The sequence below is a fragment of the Crocuta crocuta genome, unplaced genomic scaffold (genome assembly GCF_008692635.1).
Source record: "Crocuta crocuta isolate KB4526 unplaced genomic scaffold, BGI_CrCroc_1.0 scaffold531, whole genome shotgun sequence".
Classification (NCBI taxonomy): Eukaryota; Metazoa; Chordata; class Mammalia; order Carnivora; family Hyaenidae; genus Crocuta; species Crocuta crocuta.
The window spans coordinates 2,602,671-2,617,658 of NW_027531997.1; the positions used below are offsets into that span (position 1 = coordinate 2,602,671).

Genomic DNA, 14,988 nt, shown 5'->3' on the forward strand with positions numbered 1-14,988 from the left:
CCACATGCTCCCGCCTCAGGACCCTTGTACTTCTTGTCTGCTATGGCTGACATATCCATCAGATGCACTCCTTCACTTTGTTTGGGTCTCTGTTAAAATATTACCATGCCAGAGGAAACGTTCCTGACCCTTCCATCTAAAATATGTACCAGGACAGTCATTTGTTTTGTTCCTCTCTCTGCTCCACTGGAAAAAAAGGTCTNCATACGTAATGTCCTGAAGGAAGGTCTGCCACAGTGCAGTCAGCTTATCCTTAGAAAGTGGGGGTGGGGTAGGGATGACTTGAGAATGATAATTTAATTAATTAATTAATTAATTTCATGTTTATTTATTTATTTTGAGAGGGAGGGAGAAAGAGGGGGAGGAAGGGAGTGGCAGAGAGAGAGAGGGAGAGAGAGAATCCCAAGCGGGCTTCCCACTGCCAGTGCAGAGCCTGCCTTGGGGTTCGATCTCTGGACCGTAAGATCATGACTTGAGCCAAAATCAACCTACTGAGCCACCCAGGTGCCCCGAGAATGATAATTTTTATAATTTCATGATTAAGAGTGAGGGGACCAGACCACTTCAGTCAGAAGGCAATTTATCATCTTTTCTGGGTTTTCTAGTAGCTTTTACCCTTTCTCTTTAATAAAGAGTAGTAGAATGATTAAATTCCATTTCTAGCTATGATACGTGAAATATTATTTTAAATGTTTTTATATATTTTTAAGAGAGAGAGAGAGAGAGAGACAGAGCCTGAGCGAGGGAGGGGCAGAGAAAGGGAGGCACAGAATCCAAAGCAGGCTCCAGGCTTCCAACTAGCAGCACAGAGCCCAACGCAGGGCTCAAACTCATGAACCTCGAGATCATGACCGGAGCTGAATTTGGACGCTTAACGGACTGAGCCACCTAGGTGCCCTGATACATGAAATATTTTTCAAGAAATACTAAATTGGTTAACTCCCATTAATAATATCACCCTTCTTGTGCCAAAAGATATGTATGTCTTTGTTACAGTTGATGAACTTAACATTGATACATCCTTATCGCTCCAAGTCCATAGTTAATATTAAGGTTCAATTGGTGGTGTACATTCTATAGGTTTGGACAAATGTCAGTGACATGTATACACTATTTGGTATTGTTTTGCATATTTTCACTGGCCTAAAAATCCTCTATGCTTAGCCTGTTCCTGTCTCCACCCCAAACCCCTGACATCCACTGGTCTTTTTACTGTCTCCATACTTTTGCATTTTCCAGAATGTCGCATAGTTGGAATCATAGAGTATGTAGCCTTTTCAGATCGGCTTCTTCCAGTGAGTAATGTGCATATAAGTTTCCTCCATGTTATTTCATTTTAGTCTTGAATAATATTCCATTATCTGGATGTATCACAGTTTATTTATCCATTCACCTGTTGAAGGACATCTGGTTGCTTCCAAGTGTTGGCAGTTATGAATAAAATTGCTATAAACATCCATGTGCAAGTTTTTGTGTAGGCGTAAGTTTTCATCTCCTTTGGGTAAATACCAGCGAGCATGATCAATGGATTCTATGGTAAGAGTATATTTCGTTTTGTAAGAAACCACAAAACTGTCTTCCAAGGTGGCTGGACTATTTTGCATCCCCACCAGCGATGAATGATCGTTCCTTTTGCTCCACATCCTCTCTGACATTTGGTGCTGTTATTTTTCCGTGTGTAGTGATATCCCATTGTTGTCTTTTTTAAAAAGATTCTTTTTATTTTGAAACTTTATTTATTTGTTTTGAGAGAGACAGAGACAGAGAGGAAGGAGGGGAGGGGCAGAGAGAGAAAGAGGGAGACAGGAATCCCAAGCAGGTTCTGTGCTCTCAACAAGGAGCCTGATGCAGGGCTCAATCCCACAAACCATGAGATCATGACCTGAGCTAAAATCAAGAGTCAGATGTTTAACTGACTGAGCCACTCAGGGGCCCCTCCCATTATTGTCTTAATTTGCATTTACCTGATAACATATGAATTGGTGCATCATTTAATATGCTAATTTTCCATCTGCATACCTTTTTGGCAAGGCATCTCTTAAAATCTTTGGTCCATTTTTAAATTAGCATGTTAGTTTTCTTAGTGTTAAGTTTGAAGCATTCCTTGTATATGTTGGGTTAACCATTCTTTATGAGATGTATCTTTTGCAAATATTTTCTCTGGGTCAACAGCTTGTCTTCTTATTCTCTTGACATTGTATTTTACGGAGCAGAAGTTTCTCATTGAAGTGATGTCCAGCTTACCAATTATTTTTTTTCATGGATTATGCCTACGGTGTTGTATCCAATGAATAAGCAAGAGTGATAAGAGGTACAGCACAGGGAATGGAGTCAATGGCATTATAATAGCATTATATGGTGATAGATGGTAGTATATTTGTGGTGAGCATAACATAACATTGTCAAATCCCTATGTTACACACCTGAAACTAATATAACATGGTGTACCAACCATACTTTATTTCAGAAAGTCATTGCCATACTCAAGGTCACCTAGGTGTTCTATTACCTTCTAGAAGTTTTAAGGTTTTGCATTTTAGCTTGAGATCTGTGATCCATTTTGAGTTAATTTTTGCAAGGGATGTGAGGTCTGTGTCTAGATTAATTTCTTTGCACGCGGATGGCCAAGTTGCTCTAGAGCCATTGTTTGAAAGGACGATCTTTGCTCCATTGTATTACCTTTGCTCCTTTGCCAAAGATCGGTTGGCTGTATTTATATGGGTCTATTTCTGGGCTCTCTATTCTGTTCCATTAATCTATTGGTCTATTCTTTTGCCAATACCACATTATCTTGATTACAGTAGCTTCATAATAAGTCTGAAAGTCAGGTAACATGAGTCCTCTAACTTTGTTCTTGTCCTTCAATATTGTGTTGGCTATTCTGGGCCTTTTGCTTTTCCATGTGAACTTGAAAATTAGTTTGTCAAGACCACAAAAATCACTCGCTGGAATTTTGATTAGGATTGCATTGACTCTATAGAAAAAGTTGGGGAGAAATGACGTCTTGACGATAGAGTGTTCTTATCCTTAAACATGGATTATCTCTACATTCATTTTGTTTTCCTTTGAAATCCTTCGTCAGAGTTTTGTAGTTTTCCTCATATATATCTTTTTTAAAAAAGAGATCTTTATTTATTTTGAGAGAACAGAGACAGCATGACTGGAGGAGAGGCCGAAAGAAAGGGAGAGAGAGAATCCTAAGCAGGCTCCATGCTGCCAGCACTGTGCCCGATGTGGGGCTCAAACTCATGAACTGTGAGGTCATGGACTAAGCTGAAACAAAGAGTTGGATGCTTAACTGACTGAGCCACCCAGGCACCCCTCGTCATGTAGATATTGTACATATTTTCTTAGATTTATACGTAAGTATTTCATTTTGGGGGGATGCTAATGTAAATGGTATTGCGTTTTTAATTTGTTCATAGCTAATATATAGAAAAGCAATTGATATCTGTATATTAACCTTGTGTTCTGTACCTTTCCTATACTTCTATGAGTTCCAGGAGATTCTTGTCAGCTCTTATATTTCCTACATAGACAGTCATGTCATCTGTGAACAATATGTATCTTCTTTGGTTAAGGATCTATTCAAACCTTTTCTTGTTTTAAAAACTGGGTGGTTTTTTGGAGTGCCTGGGTGGTTCAGTCAGTTAAGTGTATGACTTTGCCTCAGGTCATGATCTCACGGTTTGTGGGTTCGAGCCCCGCATTGGGCTGTGTGCTGACAGCTCAGAGCCTGGGGCCTGCTTTGGATTCTGTGTCTCCCTCTCTCCCTGCCCTTCCCCTGCCTGCACTCCATCTCTCTGTCTCCCAAAAATAAATAAGCATTAAAAAATTTATAAAATAAATAAAAACATTTAAATTTTTTTTAAAAAATGGGTTGTTTCTGTGTTATTGAGGTTTGAAAGTTCTTTTTATATCCTGAAAAACTCCTTTATCAGATATGTGATTTGCAAATATATCTTCCCAATAGTAGCTCATCTATTCCTCCTTCTAAGAGTGTCTTTCAAAGTGGTAAATTTGAATTTTGATCTAGTCCAATTTATTAATTTGTTTCTTATGGGTTATGTTTTTAGTATTGTATCTAAGAAAACTTTTTGTAAGCCAAGGTTGCAAGGGTTTCTTTTGATGTTTTCTTCCAGAGTTTTATATTTTTAGCTTTTTGTTTTGTTTTAATTTTTAATTTTTTAGGGAATGACAAAACAGGGGAGAGGGGCAGAGGGAGAGACAGAGAGAGAATCATAAGCAGACTCCATGCTGAGTGTAGAGCCTGATGTGGGGCTTGAACCCACGACCTTGGGATCATGACCTGAGCTGAAGTCAAGAGTTGGATGCTCAACTGACTGAGCCACCCAGGCACTCTTATATTTTTAGGTTTTATGCTTTGGTTAATGATTTAACGTTTGTATGTGGTGTATATTAGGAATTGAAGTTAAGGTTTTCCATATGAATGTGCAATTGTTCCAGCAGAATTTGTTGGAAAACTTGTAATTTCTTCACTGACTTGTGTTTGAGTGTGTGCCAAAAATCAGTTGTCCAAATGGATGTGTGTGTGTACTGCCGTACTTTTAATTTTGTTCATTGATCTATTTGCTTATTATTTTCCTGACAGGACCACTGTCTTGATTACTGTAGCTTTATAATAAAGCCTTGAAAACAGGCAGTGTTATCTTCCAAATTTGTTATTTTTTTAACTTTTTTTTTAATGTTTTATTTATTTCTGAGAGAGAGAGAGAGAGAGAGAAAAAACATCAGCAGGGGAGGGGCAGAGAGAGAGAGAGAGACAGAATCCAAAACAGGCTCCAGGTTCTGAGCTGGCCGTCAGCACAGAGCCCAACGCGGGGCATGAACCCACGAACCGGAGATCATGACCCGAGCCAAAGTTGGACGCTCAACCAACTGAGCCACCCAGGCGCCCCAAGTTTTTTATTTTTCAAAGTTGTTTTGACAATTCTAGGTCCTTATCATTTCCATATAAATTCTAGGGTCAGCTTGTGACATTCCACAGAAACTCTTTTGGGGTTTCATTGGCGTTATATTGAATTTATAGATCAATTTGGGGAGATATTACATCTTTACCATAGTGTGTCTTCTTGAACCATAAAGATAGTATATCTTGGGGCACATGGGTGGCTTGGTCTGCTAAGCATCCAACCCTTGATTTCAGCTCAGGTCATGATGATCGGGCCCAATGTCCGGCTCCATGCTGGGCTCTGAGCCTGCTTAGGATTTTCTCTCTGCCCCTCTCTGGCTCATGAATGCGTGCACACACTTTCTCTCTCTCTCTCTCTCTCAAAATAAATAAACAAGCATTAAAAAATACATAATATACCTTTCCATCTTATTTAAGCCTCCTTTAATTCTTTCAGCACTGTTTCAATAATCAAAAAGATACATGCATTTGTATTTCCCCTTTCTTAGATAAAAGGTGACATATCATACACATTGGTTGGTTTTTTGTTTTTTTTTAGGTAACAATGTGTCCTTGAGATTACCCCATTGAAATATGTAGCACTTTTCTTCAGCCCATTGTTTTGCTGCTGACTACTTTATTATGTGAATGTACCATTAATTATTCAAAAGGTCTTTTATTGATGGATCCTTGGGTCCTTTACAGACTTCTGCTATTACGAATATCCTTGTGCATATGTCACACCATATTTTTGCCAGTTCATCTCTGGGATAGTTTGTTGGAACTAGTGGTTCCTGTGTTAAACGGTCAATGTACGTGAAATTTCCCTAAATAATGCCAATTCTTCTCCAGATGAATTGCATCATTTTCCTTCCTCACTAGCAACGTGGAAGAAACACCTTCCCCTTACAGTCTTGCCAATAGCGTGTGCTGTAGAATTTTTGGATGTTGCCGATCCGATAGGTGAGAAATGACTTCTCAAGGTAGTTTGATTCACATTTGGTGCAGGTCAGTTCCCCAGAAAACAGACTCTGATTTGATGCAAGTGGTGTTGGGCAAAGGGAGAAGTTAAAATTTGATGTCTATGGACAAGGGCCCTCAGCAGATCCCAGGGAGAATTCCAGTGCTGAAGTTGACTGGAAGTGATGTCCCGATTTGAAGCAAAGGGTCAGTCCTTCGTATCTTCTCACTGGCCACCATGGGATGCAGGCAGCCTTCAGAGGGGGACAAAATTTTGAACACGGCTGCTTGCATAAGCTGAGAACGGTTCCGGGAAAGGGACTCTGCTCACTGGTTTCCATCATCAACATTCCTAACAGCTGGAGAAATGTTTGTTTCAGTCTCACAGAATTGGAGATGGTGGTTTAATCGGGATTGCTTATTACAGAAAACAGTGCTGCATTTCTAGAATTTATGAGGCTGAGTGATAAGTGCATGGGGTTCACTGTATAATTCTATTTTAGTATGTTTGAAAAATTCCATAGTCAAAATATAATTTGAATTTCTAATTTTTTAAATGTTTATATATTTTTGAGAGAGAGACACAGAGCCTGATGCGGGGCTTCAACTCACGGACCGAGAGATCATGACCTGAGCCGAAGTTGGATGCTTAACTGAGCCACCCAGGTGCCCCAAGTTTTTAAACAAAATTTGTAACGTTTCTTTATTTTTGAGAGAGAGAGGGACAGACCATGACCAGAGGAGACACAGAGAGAGGGAGACACAGAATCTGAAAACCTGAATTTCTATATGAATAAGTTTGAAGTTCTTTTCATATGGTTACGGACCATTTGTATTTCTCTTTCTATTTTATTTTATTTTTTTAATGTTTTATTTATTTCTAGGGGAGAGAGAGAGAGAGAGAGAGAGAGAGAGACAGCGTGAGCAGGGGAGGGTCAGAGAGAGAGGGAGTCACAGACTGAAACAGGCTCCAGGCTCTGAGCTGGCAGTCAGCACAGAGCCCGACGCGGGGCTCGAACCCACGAACCGCGAGATCATGACCTAAGCGAAAGTCGGACGCTTAACCGACTAAGCCACCGAGGCGCCCCTGTATTTCTCTTTCTGTGAACTCTCTGTTCATACATCTTTTACCCATTTTTCTATGGAATTGTTTTTTCCTGAATATTTAGAAGCTCTTCAGATATGAGAGTCTTTCTTCGTCATACATATTGAAAATATTATTTTCAAGTTTACATTAGTCTTTTTAATTTTGCTTAGGGTGTTTCTTTACATGTAAATTTTAAAAATAATCAAAGTTCCTTATTGTTTATCATATAGCTTTGGGATTGTGAGTCAGAATTAAACATTTTTTCCTAATTCCAGGTGATAGTAAAACACTCCCAAATTTTCTTATATACTCATATGTATGTTGTGATCAATGGAAATAATTTTGCTTTCCTTATGGAAACTGAGCTATCCTAATATCACTTATTAAGAAATGCATCTTTCTTCTCTGATTTGAATGCCATCTTTATATTATACTGAATTGCCATGTGCAGGTGAGTCTAAATTCCATTTTTTTTCCTATACCAATTTGCCACTCTTTTAATTATAGACACTATATGTTTTACTATTTGGTAAGGCTACACCGTCATATTGCTCTTTTTTTCCCCATCGTGTTCCTGAATGATTGTCTTTATTTATTCCTCCAAATACATTTTTTTTCCATTCTAAAAATGCGTTTATTGTTATTTTACAATATACACCATCTTGATTGGGGTGGTGAGTGTGGTTTGGTCCAAACCAGATTTCTCTCTCTCTCTTTTTAAATTTACTTATTTATTTTGAGAGAGAGTGAGAGAAGCAGAGGGGCACAGAGAGGGAAAGACAGAATCCCAAGAAGACTCTGTGCTGTCAGCAAGGAGCCTGACGTGGGGCTCGTACTCAAGAACTGTGAGATCATGACCTGAGCCAAGATCAAGAGTCAGATGCTTAGCCAACTGAGACACCCAGGTGCCCCACCAGATTTTTTTTTTAATTGAGCCAACAAGTATTAGATTTCTAATAGTGTTTCTCTTTTTTGGGACCAATTTTTTGGGGTATGTTTCCAAAATTTATCATTTCGGAGAACACCTATTTGGACCATGACAAAGGTTTACCTATTGGTTTCCTTCATAGCAGCATTTTTGGTGGAAAGAGCAAGGTGGATTCCTTTAGCTTCCATGGAGTCAAGTCTGGCATGCCCAGGAATCGTAATAGCCAGAGCCGCTGACAGGAGTATGGTATCTAAGAAATTTTGGACACAGGAGCCATTTTTAATTTTATTCTCATTGGAGGCTGTTTTCCTCCAAAGAGGNCAAAAAACTATCGGCTACCCTTCTTGAAAGGGAGAAATCTGTTATAAGATGGCTGACAGGACTGATATGGAAATACCTGTCCCTGATCAAAGGCTCCCCCTTCCAGGTTCTTCTTTCCACCCTGCTTGTCACGGGCTTTCATGAGAAATGCGGAAGTAACAGGCTATAAATTGTTCCCTCTGCTGATACTCTGGGCTCAGACCTCTGNAAGGCTTGTGAGAAGTAGGAAGGACTCTGTGAAACCCTGTCCAGGTGTTTCTGTTCTTCCCAAGTGAGAGCAAAAAACTATCGGCTACCCTTCTTGAAAGGGAGAAATCTGTTATAAGATGGCTGACAGGACTGATATGGAAATACCTGTCCCTGATCAAAGGCTCCCCCTTCCAGGTTCTTCTTTCCACCCTGCTTGTCACGGGCTTTCATGAGAAATGCGGAAGTAACAGGCTATAAATTGTTCCCTCTGCTGATACTCTGGGCTCAGACCTCTGGGGAATGACCCCCTCTGAGCCCACCGGTGTAAAATAAACCTCCTCCTTTCCAAGATCTCCGAGTGTCACTTGGTTCTTCCACCAGGTGATCCAGACCAGATTCCACAACATTCTCAACTGAAATACTGAAAATTGCGCTGCATAGATCAAGTACAGAGAACAACAGGGTGCAGAGGGATAACACTGTTATTTATTTGCTTGAAGGTTCTGGACAAACCTCTAACCTTCTTCTGCACATCTGTGGGAGTCCTCAGTCACTTTAGAAAACACTTTTAACTGTGGCTTACAATTTGGCCTCTGCCCAGGAGACATAAGAGACTTGAGGTTGATTTAGATCCTCAAAAGTTTTAACTTTAAAGAGGCAATTTTTTGGGGTGCCAAAAGGTGATTTTATTAAAGCACGGTGATGGGATCTGCGGGCAGGAAGAGCTGCTCTGAAGATGACGAATAACTGGTTATATACTATAGAGTTGGGGGAGATAGAGGCAAGAGGAAGTTTCTTTCTTTTTTTAACGTTTTTCTTATTTATTTCTGAGAGAGAGAGAGACAGCATGAGTGGGGGGTGGAGGGGGGGGGGTCAGAGAGAGAGGGAGTCACAGAATCTGAAGCAGGCTCCAGGCTCTGAGCTGGCAGTCAGCACAGAGTCCGACATGGGGCTCGAACCCACGAGCTGTGAGATCATGACCTGAGTCGAAGTCGGATGCTTAACCGACTGAGCCACCCAGGCGCCTCTTCCTAAAGGGATTTTCACATGCTAAAGACTCACAGATTATCTGAGGCCTAGCTAATGTCAACCTAGGGTGGTTTTTCCCTCTAGCAAAGCATTAGCATTGAGACAGTAGGGAGTTCCTGGAGAAACGTTTTACTCTGCCCGCCTCAAGTAGTTGTCAATGGGCTGCAGGTTATAAGGAAATTTAATTTTATCTGCCATTTGTTTCTTGTCTTTGTTCCCCACGTCACTATGGAAGGGAGGGTAATATTAGGGGCTCCAGGAAATGGAGTCTATAGGTTTCTGGAGATTAGGCTATTGATAAGATTGCCTCTTTCTTGTAAGTTGCGAACATATTGGTCAACTGATGGAGGTTCACGTCTTGCATGAACTGATCTCTATCAGTTAACCATTTGTTTTCCCCTTTCTTTTGTCCTTGGGCGGCCAGGAGTGCCTGAGGACTGTCACTCATATCCCACCTGGGGGGGCGGGGCAGTGTGCCAGCTTGTGCTTTGCCCTCAGCTTGCCTTATGCTCCCTCATCATATTCCCCTTGAACAATTTCCACTCTTACATCTTTGAACTTGTTGAAGGCAGAAGGTCTCATCTTCTGTAGGGGCTCCATAGGTGTGTAGAGATGTCCCTACCTATGGCTCAATATCGGGGAAGGTACCGGGGAGGTACAGAAGACGGAGGCAGCTGAATCCAACATGGACAACATCTGTGAACCGCCTTGAGTAGAAAGGATCATCTGTTGGCTTGAAGTTATTGTAGTGATGGAGTCTTGGTACCAGGCAGACGTGGGAGAAGATAGCAAAACATAATTAGAATAACAAGAAAGAGAAGTCTTTGGGTAGTTGACAGAAATCCTCCAGGATTGTAACCGATCACTAAAGGAAAGAGAGGGACTGTTTAAAGGGTCGATTTGAGGATTAATGTCAATTAGGAATCCAGAAATGCTTTCATGGCAATCTGGAATGTATACACAGCATTTTGTTTTTACGCGAGTGCAAGTTCCACCTTGTGCAGCAGCTAAAATGTCTAATGACAAGGCAGTTTTTAATATGTTCAGGAGAGGAGGGACTGAGGAAAACTTTGGAGAAAAAGGGAAGTTCTTCAGAAAAGATAGAGGAAAATGGTCCCGGAGAGGGGCCCTGAGCACAAGATGGCTGCCACGTATCAGCAGATAAAGAAGACGGTGGAGGGGAAGAAGAGGCGTCCAAAGCCATTTTGACTTTTTTCAATTGTTTGCCTATTTTGCTGAATTTAGAAATAGTGTTTTGCAAGGAAGTAAATTTAGAATCCTGAAAACATCTGGAAGCCTCAAGGTACCACTTAAAATGAGCATCTGTTTGTTTTTTGTTTGTTCCTTTTCTTTTAAGGGGTCATGGCCTTCAAATTTAGCTTTGAGTAAAAAGGGTTTTGGAGAGATGGAAAGTTCTCCACAATGGCCACTGAAGTTCTAAATGACTTCTGCTTACAGCGGTCTATTTAGTTATAAGTGTGCATATGGAGAGACTGGAGGTTTTAAACATAAAACCTGCCAGTGTCCCAGTAAGGAGGGGCACCCTCAAAGCATTCTGACGACTGGGATCCTATTTCAGAGGCTTTACTTTAGAAGAACTAGAAGATTCCTAAGCATCACAGTTTAGGTATTATTAGAATAGTCCGGCTCCCAAGGGATCAGACCCAAGGCCAGCAGAATTCTAGTGGAACAGCCCAGTTCCGGAATGGAGTGAGTCCTAAGGCTAGCAAAGTTCCAGTAGGAAGAGTCTGATCCCAGACAGGAGTCTATCTAAAGGCCACACCGGTTCCAAAGGCACACTTCCAACTAGAGCAGTCCGGTCCCAAAAGGGAGTCAGACCAAAGCCTCCATATTTCCAATTGGCACACTTCGAATAGGAGCAGTCAGCTTCCACAAAGGAGTCCAATCGAAGGCCTAATGAGTATTTTCTGAGATAAAACAGAAAACAAAGTACAAAAAATATAAACAAGGCTTCAGAACAGGTCCCCAATAAAGCCTGGAGATCTCAAACACAAATTATGCAGCTCACAACCTGGGCGAAAACTTACCCTCACACCCCAGGGTCAGCAGGAAAGCAGTGAGTCTCATTGGCTCTGTGGGTACCGACACCTATTTGCCCACCAGTCTCAGAGTTGTTAGGAGTCTTCTTTGGATCCCACTTCTGATCACCAAGTATTGTTAACCTCAAAAGAAAAAAAAAAAACTGTCAGTAATTTTGCCAGCAAAAGATGACTTTATTTGGGAATAGCAAAGAATTGTGATCTGGGACAAGATAAGTAATGCAAACCCATAGGCAAGTAGGTAACAAGGAAGGAGAATGCTCTTTAAATTTTTAAAAAATGTTTATTTATTTTTTGAGAGAGAGAGAGGCAGACTGCAAGCCAGGGAGGGGCAGAGAGAGAGAGAGGGAGGCACAGAAACCGAAGCAGGCTCCAGCTCTGAGCTGTTAGCACAGAGCTCGATGCGGGACTTGACCCCACAAACTGTGAGATCATGACCTGAGCTTAGCCGGATGCTTAACTGACTGAGCCACCCAGGTGCCCTGTCATCATTTGATGACAAATGATAGTGCCTGAAAGCCCAACGTGCTGAACCTCTTAGCTGCATTTTAGTGAGGTTGCCCTTCATGAATTTTCACACGATTAATTTTTCCTACAACCTCATGTGGAAGAGGTTCAGACAATCACAAAGGTTACTGTAATCGACGCTTACCTACCACTGAAAGCCTCGATGTAGTTTGAAGATAATTCAGACAATCTCTTCCAGGAATTCCAATGGTTTGTTTACTCAATAAAGGGAATAGCAAAGGTACATGGTTAATCGTGTCAAATATGTTTGAGGGATACAGTTTTGAATTGCCAGCTTTCTACAAAAGATTAACAAAAGATTAATTTATGACTGACAACAAATTTATGACCGTGTAGAGAACACTCTCTCTCCTTAGCTCAGGAACTTATATAAGTCTCCTGTCACCTGTCTTTGGAATTTCACGTGTGTGTGGATTCCTAGCACGTACAAAACGAAATCTGACTTTCTCCTGTTCATCCGTCCCCTGTCCATTTGGTTCTGAGTCCAGCCAGAAGGACTTTTTTTTATTTAAAAAGTTTTAAAGGTGTATTTATTTTTGAGAGAGAGAGACAGTGAGAGCCAGGGAGGGGCAGGAAGAGAGAGAGGGAGAAACAGAATCCGAAGCAAGCTCCAGGCTCTAGGCTGTCAGCACAGAGCCCGACGTGGGGCTCCAACTCACGAACCGTGAGATCATGACCTCAGCTGAAGTCAGACACTTAACTGACTGAGCCACCCAGGCACCCACAGCTAGAACGACTTTTAAGGGCAGAAGAAGTTCTTCCTCTCCAACAACTGTATAATTCTGTTCACATCTCTTTTTTTAGTTGATTTTTTATAATAATACTTGGGGTGGTTTATTTTACTATGCTTATCTAAAAAGGTATCCATCCAGTACATTTCTTATAACTGCTCAAATTTATTTTCCTTATAATAATACAAAATATGGTCAAATATATAATGTTTTGTGGTAAGTTTTTTTTCTTTCTAAATGTTTTTTTTTAATGTTTTATTTATTTGTGAGAGACAGAGAGAGACAGTGTGAGCAGGGGAGGGTCAGAGAGAGAGGGGGATACAGAATCCGAAACAGGCCCCAGGCTCTGAGCTAGCCGTCAGCACAGAGCCCGATGCGGGGCTGGAACTCACAAACCGCGAGATCATGACCTAAGCCAAAGCCAGACCCTTAACTGACTGAGCCACCCAAGCACCTCAGTTTTTTTCTTTCTTTCTTTTTCTTTTTTTTTAAATTAGGTTTATTTATTTTGAGAGAGGCAGAGACAGCATGAGCAGGGGAGGGACAGATAAAGGGAGACAGAGAATCCCGAGCAGGCTCTGCACTGTCAGTACAGAGATGATGTGGGGCTCAAACCCACGAACCCATGAGATCATGACCTGAGCCGAAACCAAGGGTCAGATGCTTAACAGACTGAGCCACCCAGGCGCCCCATGGTGAGGTTTTTTNATAGACTGTGACACTTTTAGTATAAATCACTTTGGACTTCCTGTTTAAGATGGTAATCTTATTCCACGTAATTAACACTTCGTTGCCCCCAATTCTGATTAAATAATTAAAGGAATATGATAATTTGAATAAATTCTGGATCAGTGCTAGAAAGTCGTGTCGAGGCCAAGGGCAGACCACCCCAAGATCAGCCACTTTGGCAGTAATATTATTTTGAGTTAAAAAGCAATTAAGGTGNAGTACACAATTTTAAAAAGTAATTAAAATCCAGAAGATTCAGGCAAAGCATTTTACTTCCCCCTTTATTTTTTTAAATGTTTATTTATTTTTCAGAGAGACAGCCAGCCAGAGCACGAGCAGGGATGGGCAGAGAGAGAGGGAGACAGAATCCGAAGCAGGCTCCAGGCTCTGAGCTGTCAGCGCAGAGCCCGATGGGGGGCTTGAACCCACGAACCGCGAGATCATGACCTGAGCTCAAGTCAGATGCCTAACTGACTGAGCCACCCAGGCGCCCCTTTATTTTGCCCTTTAACTGCCTTTAGGCTAAAAAGAAATTAGCAGAGAATCTGCTCCAAGAGGAGAGCTAGCATCATAGGTGATTACATAATGGATGATTACATAACGATGTAGACTAGCTACGGTAAACAGGGAGGAACTTAGCTGGACCTGTCCTCAATGTCCCATCATTTCTTATGTATATATTTTAATGCTTATTTATATTTGAGAGAGACAGAGACAGAAACAGAGTGAGAGTGGGGGAGGGCCAGAGAGAGAGGGAGACACAGAATCTGAAGCAGGCTCCAGGCTCTGAGCTGTCAGCACAAAGCCCGACGTGGGGCTCAAACCCACGGACCTTGAGATCATGACCGGAGGTGAAGTCAGACACTTAACCAACTTAGCCACACAGGTGCCCAGGTGCATACAACTTTTGATGTTTGTATTATAGAATAGGAAACAAATCTTTTCATGCCTCGAATGGGGATGAATTTCATTACTGTCAATGAGTATTGCCTCAGGAAAGGTAATAAGGTAGAGATCATGACAATTTTCCCTTCCAAAGCAGTTACCATTATATTTCTATGAAGCTTGACTTTGGGCTTGGTTTTTTCTTTCTCCCTCCATTTGGAAGAGATAAAAAACTATTTTGACTTCCGGGAAAAAAACAAAAACAAAAACAAAGAAAGAGTCTTCACTAACAGAGATCTGAAAATCATTGAAAGTGATATTTAACTATTAATATTATATTAGGAAAAAAAAAAGGGAGCTGTATAGAAACTCTTTGACAGCAGTTTCTTGGTGTTTTGAAATTTTTATTTCATTCATTTTATAAATAGCAAGTTAGATGGAGGGGAACATAGAGAAGAGAGGCATTTCAGATTTTGATAAGATATTCAACGCTGGGAATACATAATAACTAAAATGGGAATGCCTGAGGGGTTCCCAGTGAGAACAAGCTAGACAATGAAACAGAAAGCATTGTGCCAGGGCTCCTGGGTGGCTCAGTCGGTTAAGGGTCTGACTCTTGATTTCAGCTC

General features: G+C 41.1%; 1 pseudogene; it reads right to left on the minus strand.

Moving 5' to 3' along the window:
• LOC144240766 (uncharacterized) overlaps window positions 1–14,988 on the minus strand; it is a 34,649-nt pseudogene that overhangs the window by 15,552 nt on the left and 4,109 nt on the right.